The sequence below is a fragment of the Dasypus novemcinctus genome, chromosome 10 (genome assembly GCF_030445035.2).
Source record: "Dasypus novemcinctus isolate mDasNov1 chromosome 10, mDasNov1.1.hap2, whole genome shotgun sequence".
NCBI lineage: Eukaryota > Metazoa > Chordata > Mammalia > Cingulata > Dasypodidae > Dasypus > Dasypus novemcinctus.
In genome coordinates, this window is record NC_080682.1 from 14,889,306 (window position 1) to 14,908,323 (window position 19,018).

Genomic DNA, 19,018 nt, shown 5'->3' on the forward strand with positions numbered 1-19,018 from the left:
CAATATCTCTTTTTAGAATTCATAAATAATATCAAACTGCCACAGGAACACTTAGGGAAATATTCCCTAAGTGTTTTATATTTATGTGCTATTTTAGCTTGTGTTTTTAAAATTTCATTTTCAATACAGAGAAATACAGTTTTTAAAATCTATTCAACTTGTATTTTGCAACTTTGATAAAGCCAGTTACTAGTTCTAGATTTTTTGGGGGATTTTTTTCTTAGGATTTTCTATATAAGCAACCTTATTGTTTGTGGATAAAGCAAAAATTAGTAATATTGATATAATGGGTATATTTTTCATTCGTGCATCTTCTTTGATGAAATTTCTGTTCCAATGTTTTGTCTATATTATTTTTATTTTGATGAAATCTAGTTTATGTTTTCTGGGAAGCAAACTTGGCTCAGTGGTTAGGGCATCCGTCTACCTACCACATGGGAGGTCCGCGGTTCAAACCCCAGGCCTCCTTGACCCATGTGGAGCTGGCCCATGCGCAGTGCTGATGCACTCAAGGAGTGCCATGCCACGAAGGGGTGTCTCCCGCGCAGAGGAGCCCCATGCGCAAGGAGTGCGCCTTGTAAGGAGAGCCGCCCAGCGCGAAAGAAAGTGCAGCCTGCTCAAGAATGGTGCGGCACACACAGAGAGCTGACACAACAAGATGACGCACCAAAAAGAAACACAGATTCCCGTGCTGCTGACAACACCAGAAGTGGACAAAGAAGATGATGCAGCAAATAGACACAGAGAACAGACAAATGGGGAGGCGGGGTGGGGGGGGGGGGGGGGAAGAGAAATAAATAAATAAATAAATCTTAAAAAAAAAAGATGTTTTCTTTTAGGGTTTATGCTTTTTGTCCCTAAGAAACCCTTGTCTAATCTAAGTCACAAAGATATTCTAAATTTTCTTCTAGAAGCTTAAGAGTTTTAGTTCTTACACTTAGGTCTATAATCCATGTCAAGTTAATTATTATACATGGTGTGAAATAAGGGTCAAGGTTCATTATTTTGCATGTGGATATCTAATTGTTCCAGCACCATTTGTTTTGGTGTTTGGGTAATGCCGGCCTCATAGATCAATTTGGGAATTAATCTCTCCTTTTCTATTTACGGGTAGATTTATATAGACTTGGTATTGTTTCTTCCTTAAATTTTTGGTGGCATTCAAAAGTAACACCATCTAGCCATCTAGGCCTAGAGATTTGAGGGAAGATTTGATAGATATAGGTTTTTTCAGCTTACTTATTTCTTCTTGAGTGAGTTTTGGTAGATTTTGTATTTCAAGAAATTTTTCTGTTACACCTAAGCATCATATTTATAGCATAAAGTTGTTCAAAATATTCCTCTACTATTATTAGTAATATACTATTATTATTTTAATGTCTGTAGGATCCATCTTTTAAATGTCTATAAGATATTCCCTCTTTCATTCCTGATATTGGCAACTAATGTATGTCTCTTTGTATTTTGATAAGTCTGGTTAGAAGTATATCAATCTTACTAATTTTTCAAATGACTAACCTTGGTCATTGATTTTACTGATTGCTGCTACAGTTTTAAGTTCATTTATTTATACCTAACCTTTATAACATTTTCTTTCAGATTGATTGGATTTAATCTACTCTGCTTTTTCTTGTTTCTTATTAAAAGATTAGATTACAGATTCAAATTTTTTTCTTTTTTTAATATTAGTACATTGCAATATACATTTCTCTCTCACAACCTGTTTTTATTGCATCCCCAAAATGGTGACATGCTCCGTGTCAATTTTGATTAAAATTAAAGAAATTAAAGATCTTCCCCTATCCCTGCTTGTATTCTGCAGTCTAAGCATGAGTTCACCTGCTATGAAGTTAATTCAGTGGTTAGGTGTTTGAGTTTTGAAATAATACTGAATGAGTCAAATCCAAGCTCCATCATTTTCTAATTGTGTGAATTAGGGAAAAGTGCTTATATTCCTCATTTCAAAGTTTCCTCACCTGTCAAATGAGGATATCAATGGTACTAAATTTACAGGGTTTGTTGTAAGGTAATATATCTAGAACATTTAGCACAGTAATTGGCATATAATACTGTGATAAACTGTATTTTTTATTAGAGAAGTTGTGAGTTTACAAAACAATCATGCATGAGAGACAGAATTCATGTACATCATCTGACCAGCAACACCTTGCATTGTTGAGGAATATGTTTACACATGATATAAGGACATCATCAAAATATTACTGCTTTTTCCTCCCTGGGAGGAAGAGGGATCAGGTGGATGGCAGACAGTGGCTTCTCTTCAATGAGTTTGGCCAGCTGAGACCCATTTGAATCTCAAAAAAAAAAAACCTTAGCCAGCATTGAAGCAGCCTCAGGGAGGCGGGAAGGGAGATCTGATCAGCAGGCTCTTACAACAAAATGCCTTGGGAGAGAGAAGAACTAGGTGAGGGGTAGGCAGAAACAGGCACCTAGTCATCCCTGCAAACCAGGAGAGAGAACCCAAAACTGTTAGAAGCCCAAATTGCCTGAGGGAAAGGGGGTAGGAGAGACACATAAGCTTTCAGAAGCCTACCTAACCTGTGAACACAGACAACTACAATGATACGGAATAAGTGGAACCAAGTGTCAAAAAGGAACCTTAACATAAAACAGAATAAACCCCTAGAGTAGAAAGAGAAGCTAACCATCTGAATAAGGTCATCAAGATAAACAGATGCCTAGACACCAAAAAAATTACAAACCATAATAAGAAACAGGAAGCCATGGCTCAGTCTAATGAACAAACTAAAAAACAGGAGGAGATGCAGAAGTTGGAACAAATAATCAAGGGTGTCCAAACAAATATCATGAATCAACTTAAAGAAGTGAAGGAAGAGCTAAAGGACATTAAGAAGACACTGGGGGGACATTTTGAAGAAACTGTAAACATACAAAAAAAGATAACGGATCTGATGGTGATAAATGGTACAATGCAAGAAATAAAAAATATGCTGGAAGCACATAACAGCATATTTGAAAAGGCAGAGGAAAGAATTACTGATGTTGAAGATAGGACATCTGAAATCAGACAGATTAAAAAGAAAAAAATCAACAGGGACTCAGGGAACTGAATGATAACATGAAACACCCAAACATATGCATTATAGGTATCCCCAAGTGAGAAGAGAAGAGAAAGGAGGCAGAAGAAGTGTTGGAGGAAATAATGGCTGAAAATTTCCCAAATCTTTTGAGGTACATGGATGTACATTGTCCAGGAAATGCAGCATACTCCAAACAGTGTTAATCCTAACAGGCCTACCCTCAGACATAAACTTAACAAATTGTCAACTGCTCAAGACAAAGAGAGAATACTGAAAGCAGTAAGAGAAAAGAGATTCCATCACATACAAGGGAATCTCGATAATATTAAGCACTGATTTCACATATAAAACCATGAGGTGAGAAGGCAGTGGTATGGCATAGTTAAGGTATTAAGAAATCTTTCAATGAAGAATTCTTTATACAGCAAAGCTGGCATTGAAAAATGAGGGAGAGCTCAAAATAGTCACAGATAAATGGAAATTAAGAGTCTGTCAACAAGAAGTCTGCCCTTCAAGAAATACTCAAGGCAGTTCTGGAGGTTGAAAGGAAAAAAAAAAAAAAAAAAACAGGAGAGAGAGGGTTGGTGGAGAGAGCAGAAAGGAAGATTATTAGTAAGAATAACTATAATGATAAAAAGAGAAATAAATATAAAATATGACATATATAAACCTAAAGAAAATATGGCTAGTATGAGTACTGCCTTGACAGTAATAACAATGAATGTTCCCAAATAAACTCTTCAATCAAGAGACACAGGTTGGCAAAATGGATAAGGAAATATGACCCAACTGTACGCTATATTCAAGAAACTCACCTGACACCCAGAGATGCAAGGAGGTTGCAAGTGAGTAGTTGGAAAACAATTTTACATGCAAACAATAACCAAAAAAGGATGGAAGTAGCTATACTAATATTGGACACAATAAATGTGATGGTTAGACTATTGTGTCATCCTTGCCAGGTAATTGTGCCCAACTGTTTGGTCAAGCAAGCACTGGGCTAACTGTAATACAAGGGCATTTATGCACTTTAGTCACCATTGACTTTACTGCAGTGGTAAATCATAGATAGCTGATTAGAATTTCATCAATCAGGGAGATTGTCATCAGTAATGAGTGATGCTTAACCCAATCAGTTGACTGCCTTAAAAGGGGAAGTGATGCCAGCATTGAGAGAGAATTTCCTAGCTGGTTTTGGACAGCCAACATCTCCCAGAATTTATCAAGAACCTTCAATGGACTTTCATAGGAGCCCCTGGTTGAAACTTGCCTGTGGAACCTGGACTTGTGCATCCCCATGGCTGCATAAGAGACTTATAAAATCTCATACTATTGATGTATATCTCTTGTTGATTCTGTTTCCCTAGAGAACTAATACAGCTTGATATGAGGAGTGGTTCTTGAGGAACAGAGTCTTAAACATGGGGTGTCTGAGGTGGTCCTGGGAGTTTTGCAATTGGCTCTCTACTCTAATTGGACTCAAGGGTACTGATGTCTCCCTTTCCTTTCCAGTAATGAAAGGTTGCCGACAGTCCGTGGTGCTAGTTGGCAAACAAGATACACAAAATAGCATCATTGGATTCCCCTACTTCCATGCTTATAAGAAGCAAGGATCTGGGTGAGAGTGTTTTCAACACCTTAGCAGAGTTTTGTGGAGTCAAGCGGTATAATGATGTTGGCTGGCTCCTCCTAAATACTCTGGATACTGTTACAAAAGAAAGAGATGAGTTAAAGCCTTCAAATTTGAAACTTAAACCCTGCATGAATCATGCAAAAGTTTTTATTTGTGCTCTGAAAGAAAATCTTGTCTCCTGCAGCCACAGTCTCAAAATATCTGAGAACCAAACTCAGACTCTTATTGTACAAGTAGCAGAATTACAAAGGAAACTAAAATCTCAACCCCACAGGGTTTCTGCAGTAAAAGTGAAGGTATTGATTGGAAAAGAGTGGACTCTAGAGAAATGGGATGGAGACATATGGGATGATGATGATATTGATGGAGACATTGGAACCCTGAATTCTGCTGAGAATTTACCAGATAAGCCTGCCATGGCCTGCCCTGTCCAGACCACACCTTGTCAACCTTGTATCATCCAGCCTCCAGCCTGCCCTAGAGAGTCTGAAACAACTTCCAGCCTGAGGTGGGTACCAGCCAAACTGAAGCCTGTCCTGCCAAGCCTCCAGTCTGTCCTGAGGAAACTGCCTTCCAACCTCTGCCTGAAGAGATTAATACTGTCTCACCAGAAGAAAATGCAGGGAATACCCTGAAGTCAGTAGCTTGCAAGGCATTTCTAATCCTTCTCCTTACCCACCCCCAATACCTCTCTTGTCTTTAGACCTATTACTATACTAAAATCACAAACCCCCAAAGGTGAAATACAAAGTGTGACCCATGAGGAAGTACGCTAAACTCTGAAAGAACTGCAAGGGTTTTCCAACTTATATAGACAGAAATCAGGGGAATATGTGTGGGAATGGATACTAAGGGTATGGGATAATGGTGCAAGGAATATAAAGTTGGATCAGGTTGAATTTATTGATATGGGCCCACTAAGCAGAAATTCTGGATTCAACGCTGTAGCTGGAGGGGTTAGAAAGGGCTCTAACAGTTTGGAGGGGGTGGCAGACTGAAATATGGACCAAAAGATGGCCTAGCTTGTTTGAGGTTGAGATGTCCGATTTGCCCTGGTATACAATAGAAGAGGGAATTCAAAGGCTTAAGGAGATGAGAATACTAGAATAGATTTACCATTTGAGAGCTGCTCACCCACCAAGGAATGTCCAGAGGATACACCTTTAACCAGGACTGTGAGGAATGAATTTGTAAGACTAACTCCATCTTCCCTGAAGAGCTCTGTGGTTGCTCTTCTCTGTAGTCCAGATATTACTGTAGGGAGGGCTGTGATGGAATTAGAATCCTTAAATATTATGGGGATGATAGACATCTCTCTGGTAAAAGTCAAGTATTCCTGGTTAATTGCCAAAGTCAAGATGGGTGTGGCTACCACAATGAAAGGCAGATTCAAATAAGCACTCAAAATAATCTGAGTCGCATAGAGTTATGGCGGTGGTTAATACATCACAGGTTACCTAGCAGTGAAGTAGATGGGCAGTCTATTAAATTTCTTCTGGATCTGTATAAACAGAAGAGGTCTAGGTTGAGTGAACAAAACCCTAACTCAAATTACAGATGCAGAGAATCATGGCCCCTTAATCAATTCCCAGATTTGAGACAGTTTATAGACCCAGAGCCCCTTGAATGAGGAGAAGGGTGGATCTCCTTGGGGAAGGATCCTGTTAAACTGCCCCAAATTTTATACTCTCAATCTTCCTCCCACCTTTCTCCAAGGAGATCTATGGCCTTTTACCAGAGTAACTATGTTTGAGAAAAAGGAAATGATCAGACATTTCAGGGATTATTAGACACTGGCTCAGAAGTGACATTAATTCCAGGAGACCCAAATGTCACTGTGGACCACCAGTCAGAATAGAGACTTATGGAATTCAGGTGATTAATGGGGTTTTAGCTCAGGTCCATCTCACATTTGGTCCAGTGGGTCCCTGGACCCATTCTTTGGTTATTTCCCCAGTTCCAGAATGCATAATTGGAATAGACACTCTCAGTATCTGGTAGAATCTCCACATTGGATCTGTGACTTGTGAAGTGTGGGCTATTATGGTTGGAAAGGCCAAATGGAAGCCACTAGAACTGCCCCGACCTAGCAAATTAGTAAACCAAAAGCAATACCAGATTCCTGGAGGGATTGCAGAGATTAGCGCCACCACCAAGGATTTTAAGGATGCAGGGGTGTAATTCCCACCATATCCCCATTCAATTCTCCTATTTGGCCTGTACAGAAAATGGATGGATCTTGGAGGATGACAGTAGATATTGTAAACTTAACCAGGTGGTGACTCCAATTGCACCTGCTGTTCCAGATGTGGTATCATTGCTTGAGCAAATCAACATGTCCCCTGGTACCTGGTATGCAGCTGTTGATTTGACAAATGGTTTTTTCTCAATTGCTATTAGTAAGGACCACCAGAAACAGTTTGCTTTCAGCTGGTGAGGCCATCAGTATACTTCCACTGTCCTGCCTCAGGTGTATATCAACTCTCCAGCCCTATGTTGTAATATTGTCTGCAGTGACCTTGATCATCTCTCCCTCCCACAAGACATGACACTGTTCATTATATTGATGATATCATGTTGATAGGATCTAGTGAGCAAGAAGTAGGAAAGACTCTAGACTTATTAGTAAGGCATTTTCATGAGAGAGGATACAAGATAAATCCGATTAAAATTCAAGATCCTTCCACCTCAGTGAAATTTCTAGGTGTCTAGTGGTGTGGGGCATGTTGAGATATCCCTTCTAAGGTGAAGGATAAGCTATTGCATCTGGCCCCTCTTATGAGCAAAAAAGAGGCACAATGCTTAGTTGGTCTCTTTGGATTTTGGAGACAGCACATTCCTCATTTGGGTGTGCTACTCCAGTCCTTTTACAGGGTGGCCAGAAAAGCTGCTAGTTTTGATTAGGGACCAGAACAAGAAGAGGCTATGCATCAGATCCAGGCTGCTGTGCAAGCTGCACTACTACTTGGGCCATATGATCCAGCAGAACCAATGGTGCTGGAAGTTTCCATGGCAAACAGAGATGCTGTCTGGATCCTTTGGCAGGCCTCTATAGGAGAATCACAATGCAGAATCTTAGGATTTTGGAGCTAAGCCCTGCCATCCTCTGCAGATAACTACTCCTTCTGAGAGCAGCTTTTGGCCTTCTACTGGACCTTAGTGGAGACTGAATGCTTAACCATGGGCCATCAAGTTACCATGACACCTGAGTTGCCTATCATGAGCTGGGTATTGTTTGACCCACCAAACCATAAAGTCGGGTGTGCACAGCAGCACTCCATAATATAGTGGAAGAGGTATATACGAGATAGGGCTCAAGTGGATTCTGAAGGCACAAGAAAGTTACAAGAGGAAGTAGCTCAAATGCCCATGGTCACCACCCCTGCCATGTTACCTTCTCTTTCCAGCCCACAGCTTTGGCCTCTTGGGGAATCCCTTACAATTAGTTGACTGAGGAAGAGAAAACTTGAGCCCAGTATACAGATAGTTCTTCATGATATGCAGGTACCACCCTAAATGGACAGCTGCAGCACTGCCGCCCCTTTCTGGGACATCCCTGAAAGACAGTGGTGAGGGCAAATCCTTCCAGTGGGAAGAACTTCAGGCAGTCCACCTCATGGTTCATTTTGCTTGGAAGAAGAAATGGTCAGAGGTGCCTTTGTACACTGATTCATGGGCTCTTGCCAATGGTTTGGCTGAATGGACAAGCAATTGGAAGGAACAAGATTGGAAAATTGGTGACAAAGAGGTCTGGGGAAGATGTATATGGATAGACCTTTTTGAGTGGGCAAAAAACATGAAAATATTTGTGTCCCATGTGAATGCTCACCAGAGAGTAACTTCAGCAGAGGAAGGTTTTAATAATCAAGTGGATAAGATGACCTATTCTGTGGCTAATGCTCAGCCTCTTTCCCCAGCCACTCCTGTCATTGCCCAATGAGCTCATGAACATAGTGGCCATGGAGGTAGGGATGGAAGTTATGCATGGGTTCAGCAACACAGACTTCCCCTTACCAAGGCTAACTTGGCTACAGCCATGGCTGAGAGCTCAATCTGCCAGAAGCAGAGACCCACACTCAGCCCCCAATATGGCACCATTCCTTGAGGTGACCAGCCTGCTACCTGGTGGCAGGTTGACTACATTGGACCATTCCACCATGGAAGGGGCAGCAATTTGTGTTAACTGGAATAGACACATACTCTGGATATCAGTTTGCATTTCCTGCATGCAATACTTCTTCCAAAACTATCACCCATGGACTTACCAAATGTCTTATCTACTGCTATGGCATTCCACACAGCAATGCTTCTAATCAAGGAATCCATTTCACAGCAAATGATGCATGGGAATGGGCACATGCCCATGGAATTCACTGGTCTTATTGTGTTCCCCATCACCCTAAAGCAGCTGGATTGATAGAACAGTAGTATGGCCTTTTAAGACTCAATTATGACTCAATTACGGTCAAGGTAGTGGGCAATACCTTGCAGGGCTGGGGCAATGTTCTCATGGAGGCTGTGTATGCTCTAAATCAGCATCCGCTCTATGGTGATGTTCCTCCCATACCAGGATCCATGGGTCCAGGAATCAAGGGATGGAAATGGGAGTGGCACCACTCACTATTACCCCTAGTGACCCACTAGGAAAATTTTTGCTTCCTGTCCTGGCAACCCCAAACTCTGCTAGTCTACAGGTTTTAGTCCCAAAAGGAGGAGTGCTGTCACCAGGGAACACAATGGTGATTCCATTGAACTGGAAGTTAAAATTGCCACCTGGCCACTTTGGGCTCCTCTTACCTCTGAATCAACAGTCAAAGAAGGGATTACTGTACTGGCTGTGGTGATTGATCCTGACTATCAAGGGGAAATAGGACTGCATCTACATAAGGGAGTCAAGAAGAGTTTGCCTGGAACACAGGAGATCCTCTGGGGCACATCCTAGTACTGCCATGTGCTATGATTAAAGACAATGGAAAATTGCAACAACCAAATCTAAGCCGAAATAACAATGGCCCAGAATCTTCAGGAATGAAAGTTTGGGTTACCCCACCAGGCAAAGAACCATGGCCAGCTGAAGTGCTTGCTGAAGGTAACGGAAACATGGAATGGGCAGCAGAAGAAGGTAGTGATAAATAAGAACTTTGACCACATGACCAGTTACAGAAACAAGGACTGTCATGAATCTTTCTTCCTTGTTTTATGATGATGATTGGTTGTATATGAACACAAAACAAATTTCTTTGCCTTCTTCCCCAAACTTTTTCCTTATCATATAACAAGTTGTATCAGTTTCATGTCATAATATTTGAGGATGTCACGTTTGAGAGTGAATATTACCCAAAAACTTGCACCCAATTTGTATGGAATTAATGCATTTCAGGTTGAACATAGGAGAATTGAATATTGTTAGGAGAAATATATGTATATGCATGTCTGTTATTATTTTTACTTAGGGACTAAGTATGGTTTAAGCTAATGTGCATGTCTGCCAAGTTGACAAGGGGTGGACTGTGATGGTTAGACTATTGTGTCAATTTGGCCAGATAATTGTGCCTAGTTGTTTGGTCAAGCAAGCACTGGGCTAACTATAATACAAGGGCATTTATGGACTTTAGTCACCATTGACTTTACTGCAGTGGTAAATGATAGATAGCTGATTAGAATTACATCAATCAGGGAGACTGCCATTAGCAATGAGTGGTGCTTAACCCAATCAGTTGAATGCCTTAAAGGGGGAAGTGATCCTAGCATTGAGAGAGAATTTCCTAGTTCATCTTTGGACAGCCAACATCTCTCAGAACTTGTCCAGAACCTTCACTAGATTTTCATAGGAGCCCCTGGTTGCAGCCTGCCTGTGGAACCTGGATTCATGCATCCCCACGGCTGCCTGAGAGACTCTTATAAAATCTCATACTATTGACAGATATCTCTTGTTGATTCTGTTTCCCTAGAGAACCCTGACAAATACAATAGACTTTAATGCAAAACTATTTTAAGAGACAAAGAAGGACACTATATATTAATAAAAGGGGTAATCTATCAAGAAGAAAGAACAATCATAAACATTTATGCACTTAACCAGGTCACCTCAAAATATAGGAGGCAAACATTGGAAAAACTAGTGGAGAAATAGATGCCTCTACAATTATAGTGGGGGAGTTTAATACACCATTATTTCCCTTAGGCAGAACATCTCAACAGAGGGTTGATAAAGAAACAGAGACATTGAATAATATGCTAGAGGATCTGGACCTAATATATATAGAACATTACACCCAATTACAGCAGGATATACATTCTTCTAGAGCACATATGGATTGTTTTCCAGGATAAAACACATGTTATGTCACAGAGCAACTCTCAATGAATTCAGAAAGATTGAAATTATACGAAGTAATTTCTTAGACCACAATGGAATCAATCTGGAAATCAATAAGGGGCATAGAATCAGAATAGGCACAAAGATATGGAAGCTAAAAAACACACTCTTAGAAAATCAGTGGGTCAAGGAGGAAATTGTTAAAGAACTCAGTAATAACCTTGAAGAAAATGAGAACACAACATATCAAAACCTATGGGATGCAGCAAAAGCAGTCCTGAGGGAGAAATTTTGTTTTTTGGCACTTTATTTATTTATTTATTTAAATTGTCTTTATTTTTTTAATGTTACATTAAAAAAATATGAGGTCCCCATATATCCCCCACCTCCTCCCCCCACTTCTCCCCCCATAACAACAACCTCCTCAATCATCATGAGATATTCATTGCATTTGGTGAATACATCTCTGAGCACCGCTGCACCTCATGGTCAATGGTCTACATCATAGCCCACACGCTCCCGCGTTCCATCCAGTGGGCCATGGGACGACATACAATGTCCAGTAACTGTACCTGCAGCACCACCCAGGAAAACGTCAAGTCCCAAAAACACCCCCACATCACATCTCTTCCTCCCACTCCTTACCCCCAGTAGCCACCATGGCCACTTTCTCCACACCAATGCCACATTTTCTTTGATTACTAATCACAATAGTTCATGAATAGAATATCAGTAAGTCCACTCTCATCTATACTCTATTCCTTCATCCTGTGGACCTTAGAATGGTTGTGTCCACTCCACATCTATATCAAAAGGGGGCTTAGATTCCACATGGATGCTGGATACAATTCTCCTGCTTTCAGTTGTAGGCACTCTTGGCTCCCTGGTGTGGTGGTTGACCTTCTTTACCTCCATGTTAGATGACTGGGGTAAGTCCAATAAACCAGAGTGTAGGAGTTGCAAGTCTGCTGAGGCTCAGGGCCTGGCCATCACATGGTCAGTCCAGAGATTCAGGTCCCCTGGATATATATTAAACCCCAACAACAACTACAGTTCCAGGAAAAGTAACAGGAGAGACTTATGGACAAAGATCACATCTGAGTCCAGCTCCATAACACAGAAACACAAACTCCAAAGTAGGGCCAACTGAGATGGCACTGAACTCCATCTGCCATGACCATAGAACCTGTGGGTCTCTGTAGCCTGAGGGAGAAATTTATAGCCATAAATGCCTAAATTAAAAAAGAAGAAAGAGTTAAAACCAAAGACCTAATTGCACACCTGGAGGAACCAGACGAGAACAACAAACTAATCCCAAAGCAAGCAGAAAGAAGGAAATAAGAAAGATTAGAGCAGAGCTAGATTAAATGGAAAATTAAAAAACACTAGAAAAAAATTAATGAAGCTAAAAGCTGATTCTTTGAGAAGATTAGGGAAGCGGACTTGGCCCAGTGGTTAGGGCATCCATCTACCACATGGGAGGTCCGCGGTTCAAACCCTGGGCCTCCTTGACCCATGTGGAGCTGGCCCACACGCAGTGCTGATGTGTGCAAGAAGTGCTGCGCCAGGAAGGGTTGTCCCCTACTTAGGGGAGCCCCACGTGCAGGGAGCGCGCCCAGTAAGGAAAGCTGCCCAGTGTGAAAAAAGTGCAGCTTGCCCAGGAATGGTGCTGCACATACAGAGAGCTGACACAGCAAGATGATGCAACAAAACGAGACACAGATTCTGGGTGCAGCTGACAAGAATACAAGCGGACACAGAAGAACACAGAGCGAATGGACACAGAGAGCAGACAACTGGGCGGGGGGCAGTTAAGGAGAGAGAAATAAATTTTAAAAAATCTTTTTGAAAAAAGATATCACAAGAAAAGAAAACTACAGACCAATTTCTCTAATGAAACTGGATGCTAAAATCCTCAACAAAATATTTGCTAATCATATTCAACAACACATCAAATGAATTATACACCTTGACCAAATGGGTTTCACCCCTGGTATGCAAGGATGGTTCATATTCAATGATGAAATGCTAAAAGCTTTCCCTCTAAGATCTGGAACAGGAGAAGTATGCCCACTGTCAATATATAATGTAAATAATATTTAACATTATTTTTGAAGGACTTGCTCAGGCACTTAGGCAAGAAAGTGATATAAAAGGCATCCAAATTGGAAATGAAGAAGTAAAAATTTTACTATTTTCAGATGACATGATCCTACACATAGAAAGCCCTGAGAAATCTACAACAAAACTTCCAGAGCTGATAAACAAGTTCAGTAAAGTGGCAGGATGTAAGATCAATACACAAAAATCAGTAGCATTTCTGTACACCAATAAGAGAATCAAATACCTAGGAATAAACCTAACTAAATATGTAAAGGACTTGTACACAGAAAACTACACAATATTGTTAAAGGAAATGAAAGAAGACCTAAGTAAATGGAAGAATATTCCATGCTCATGGATTGGAAGACTAAACCTAATTAAGATGTCTCTTCTACCTACACTGATTCATAAATTTAATGCAATATCAATAAAAATTACAACAGCATTTTTTACTGAATAGGAAAAGCTAATTATGAAATTTATTTGGAAGGGCTAGGGGCCCTAAATAGTCAAAAACATTGAAAAAGAAAAAAAAAATTGGAGGAATCACACTACCTGACTTTTACAGCATACTACAAAGCTACAGTGGTCAAAACAGCATGGCACTGGCACAAGGATAGACATACTGTACAACAGAACCAAACTTAGAGTTCTGATATAGATGCTTGCATATACAGTCAACTGATATTCAACAAGGCCATCAAGCCCACTCAATGGGAGAGAATGACCTCTTCAACAAATGGTGCTTGGAGAACTGGATATCCATATGCAAAAGAATGAGAGAGGATCACCACATCACACTCTATACAACATTAACTCAAGATGGATCAAAGATCTAAATATAAGATTCAAAACCATAAAGCACCTAGAAAATAATGTAGAGAAGCATCTATAAGATCCTGTAGTAGGAAATAGTTTCATAAACTTTACACTCAAAGTGTGAGCACCGGAAGATAAAGTAAATAAATGGGAACTCCTCAAAATTAAAAACTTTTGAACTTCAAAGGAGTTTGTCAAGTCAGTGAAAAGGCAGCCTACTCAATGGGAGAAAATATTTGGTAACCATTTATCTGATAAGGGTCTAATATCCAGCATACACGAAGAAATCCCACAACTTGAAAATAAAAAGACAAATATCCCATTTTAAAAATGGGCAGGAGATTTGAATAGATATTCTCCAAAGAAAAAATACAAATGGCTAAAAAGCACATGAAAAGATGCTCAACATCACTAGCTATTAGGGAAATGCAAATCAAAACCACAATAAGATATCATCTTATACTCATCAGACTTGCAACTATTAAAACAACAGAGAACTACAAGTCTTGGAGAGGTTGTGGAGGAAAGGGAACACTCATCCATTGCTGTTGGGAATGTAGAATGGTGCAACCACTGTAGAGGACTGTTTGACAGTTCTTCAGGAAGCTAATTATAGAACTGCCATCTGATCCAGCAATCCCATTTCTGGGCATGTATTTAAAAGAATTGAAAGCAGAGACACAAACAGATATATGCATACCAATGTTCATAGCAGCATTATTCACTATTGCCAAAAGTTGGAAGCAACCCAAGTGTCTATCTACAGATGAATGGTTAACCAAATTGTATTATATACATACAATGGAATATTACTGAACTATAAGAAGGAATGCAGTTTTAAGACACTGGACACCATGGATGAAGCTTGAACACCTTATTTTGAGTGAAGTAAGCCAGGCACTGAAAGACAAATATTACATGTTCTCACTGATATGACTTAAGCAAACAAACCAAGCAGTCTCACAAAGCTAGAAGATAGGTTTTCAGAGACAGAAAGGGAGTTGAGAGTGGTGAGCCAGTGCTCAATATGGGCAAAATCTATGATAAGGTGGAAGGAGGTGGTTGGGCAGTAAATGGGGGTGATAGTGGTATAGTGATATGATCGGGTTTGATAGCGCTGGAATGTTTGATAGTGGGGGAGTAGGGTACAGGGGATTGTGTTGGAATATCCATGGAACTGGGGGGAGGGATGGAGGAAGAAGCAGGTAAACTATGGGAATTTATAGGACTGTGGTTTAAACTACAATGGTGGGAATGTTCTTTTGGCACATATGGCCAGGGAAGGTTACTGGTGTAGGGCATCGAGGGTGATGGGGTATGCGGGATAAGGCATACCTGAGGCATGCTTCTACGGAATATGAAAGTGTTCATCTTGTCATATTGTGGTATCTCAGTGGGTGGAGACTCACACAATAAACAAGAAAATATTAAACTCCCATCCTGGGGAGTCCAGCTGTGTTCTCATTTACAGGCACAAGACTCTCTCAAGAACATAGGAAGTGCCTAATAAAGGAAAACAGTCCAATATGTCAAGTCCTCAATATTATTGCATAAAACTGTGAACCTTATTCTTCAAAAATTGAAACTTAGTGGTTGCCATAGGTTCCAAAAGGAAGGGGAAGGAAGAATAGAGTAGATGCAACATAGGGCATTTTTAAGGCATTGGAATTGTTCTTTATGATTTTGCAATGATGGATACAGGTCACTTAAATTTTGTCAAAAGCTGTAAAAATGTACAGTGCAAAATGTAAACCATAATGTAAACCATTGATTATGATTAGTAGAAATGTCTCAATACTTGTAGATCAATTGTAACAAATGTGCCATACATATGTAAAATGTTATTAATAGGGGAGAGTGGGAAAGGACGAGGGGTTTGGGTATATTAAAATCTGTTTTTTTATGTGACTTTTCTGTAACCTAAAGCTTCTTCGAAGATAAAGGGAAAGAAAAGATACTGGGGGACCATATAGAAGAAATTTTCACTGAACATAAAAGATAACATCTTACAGAGTGATGAAAGACAATGAAAACATTATTTCATTTTTTATTTTTGTATTTTATTTGTTATTTCATATTATTATTTTATTTTCTTATTTTCATCTGCTTATTTTTTATCTTTGTTTTTGGGGAGGTTTTGGATTGGAGAAGGGTCACAACTGAGGCAGGGGAGGATCACTGGTGCAGGGTGTCAATGGTGAGGGGATGTGTGGGTAGAGGTGTACCTGGGGCATACCTCTATGGCATATGAATATGTTCAAGAGGTAATGGGGCATTGTCTTGGTGGGTGGAGACCCACACTATAAATGAAAGAATACTAAATTCCCATCCTGAGAAGTCCTGCTACATTTTCTAATAGAGAAGCAAAAATCTCCTGAGTACATGGGCAGTGCTCAGCAAAGGAGGATAAATCAACATGCTAGATCTTGGTATTGATGACTGTACTTATGAACCTTTTCTTGTGAAACTGAAACTTACTCTAGTATTATATATTGCCTGAAAGTAACCTCCTGAAAGCCTCCTTATTGCTCAAATATGGCCTCTCTCTAAAGTCAAACTCAGCATATAAGTGCATAATCTTCCCACCCCGCAATCCCCCGATGTGGGACATGAATCCCAAGGATGAGTCTCCCTGGCACAGAGGGATTATTACCAAGCACCAACTAGCTATGCGTTTGGAAAAAGACTTTGAACAAAAAGGGGAAATACTAAATAAAAATGAGTTTTTATGGCTAAGAGATTTAAAAATGTGTTGGGAGGTCATTCCAGAGGTTACACTTATGCATGTTTCAGCAGGATCTCATGGACAGCCACAATAAACAGTGCCTCAAACAGCAGGACTCCTGAGGGCTTTAGAGACATCTAGATGCTATAGGCAGGGCAGAGAATCCTAGGAATTTGGCATCCTGTCACTGGGTCTTACTTTGTAATATATGTTCCCCAATGTAACAGAGTTAGACTCATTTATAATTTCCCTACACATGGCTCTTCTTCCCTTTTTATTTGAGTATAATTAGCACTATACTCATTAAATATATGTCCCAGAGACTTAAATCTTTGGTCTGTTTATATGCCAGTTGAGCCCTAAATCTCAAATCTCAGCAGAGCTGCAACACCTACTCTCCAGGTCATTGGATTTGCCCAGGACAACAAACAAAAGGATGATGATGGACAACACCCATACCAAAGAAACAGAGTATCTACAACTGCAAGCAAGACAGTCCCATATGTCTGCCTCGTGGGATCTAAGCCCCCTCTCACAGAAACAGAGTGGGCATCACATCCTCAAATCCTCAAGATTGAGGAAGAATGAACAAACACAAGGTGGAATGCAACTATGGAGTAAAGTAGACTTATTATTATTCTAGGAGTGGAAGAACTTATATCATTGATATATAGGCAGTGGCCACCAGAGGTTCTGAGGGGAGGAAAAGGGAAGAATAGGTGTAACATGGGAAATTTTTGGAACATTGGAATTGTCCTGCATGACATTGCAATGACAGATACAGGCCATTATACATTCTGTCAAAACCTATAAAATTGTGCCATGCAAAGCACAAACTATAATTTAAACTACAGACCATGGTTAGCAGCAATGCTTCAATATGTGTTCATCAATTGTACCAAATGTACCATACTAATGGAAGATGTTAATGGGGAAAAATGTGGGAGGGGGTGAAGTATATGGGAATTCCATATGTGTGTGTGTGTGTATACACACATGTAGAATATATATATTCAATCCCTGGTACCTTCTTAAAAAATACTCGGGACCAGGCACTCAACCGCTGAGCTATATCCACTTCCTAATAAGAGTTGGAGTTTTCATTTGTTTTGTTTCAGTTTTAGGAGGTACCAGAGGTTGAATCCAGGCCTTGTACTTGGGAAGCAGGTGCTTAACCAGTTGAGCTATTAATACATCTGCTCCCCAATTCCCTGTATTTTTGCTGTAACATTTATGTAATCTAAATCTTCATTAAAAATAGGATAAAAAAGAGAACAATCAAAAAAAAAAAGTGTGGCAGGAAAGAATAAGGTGCTGTCTGCCCAGGAAAGATACTTAGTGTGAACCATCTATGGTAATAGATTAATGGCCTTGATTAACAAAGATGTATATTTCACATCAACCATCAATAAATGTTTTAAAGCCCCCCCAAATATCACTACTAATTTTATTCCATAGTTTACAAAGTCACCTTATTGTTAATACCATGTATTACTATTGTACATTTATTATAGTTCATGAAAGAACATTTTCATATTTGTACTGTTAACCACAGTCCACTTTCCACATAGGATTCACTGTGTTATGTGGTCCCATATCTTGCACAATTCATCCTAAGTGTACACTCAGTGGCTCTCAGTTTCATCATAGAGTTGTGCTGTCATTACCTTAGTCAATTTTAGAACATCTTCATTACTCCAAAAGGAAAAATCCCATATCCTTGTATACACCCCTATTGTTGAACCTTAGTGTAGATGTTGTACTTTCCTTATATTAATGCAAGAATATTAGTATTAACTATAGTTTATATGTTACATAGTTACGTTTTTTGCCATGTATCACCATATTCTCAACTCCTTGTAATAGTGATGTGCATTTGTGCTAGTTAATAGAAAAGCATTCTTGTATTTGTACTATTAACAACAATGTCATCCAACACCGAGTTTACTATGTTAAACAGTTCCTAGATTATACTTGAGCTGTCTTTCAGTTGACATTTATGTTCCTAGACTGTCTCGGTTAGCCATAATCACATTTATAATTCAGCAGTGTTAGTTATACTCACTATAATGTTACCATTAACTCTATCTCCTTCCACACACTTACAATCAACCTCATTAAAATGACTACATATATTATGCATCAGCTCCCCTTTCTCAATGCTTATTCTATCTCCTAGTCAGAGGGGAGACGGGAAGTCCCAGGTTTAAACATCACAGATGTTCTATCTTTCTGAGGTTTAATAGTACCTCTTGGACAGATGATTTTTAGTTCATTTTGTGGGTATGGTTAATTTCCACTGTTCTGAAATGATTAATTTTAGTTGTTTTGTCAGAACTTTCCTTGCTTTTGTGGAA

General features: G+C 39.7%; 1 protein-coding gene across 6 annotated transcripts in view; it reads right to left on the reverse strand.

Moving 5' to 3' along the window:
- LOC131280002 (membrane-spanning 4-domains subfamily A member 12-like) overlaps nucleotides 1–19,018 on the reverse strand; it is a 51,265-nt gene that overhangs the window by 10,609 nt on the left and 21,638 nt on the right. The gene's annotated exons all lie outside the window — the stretch shown is intronic.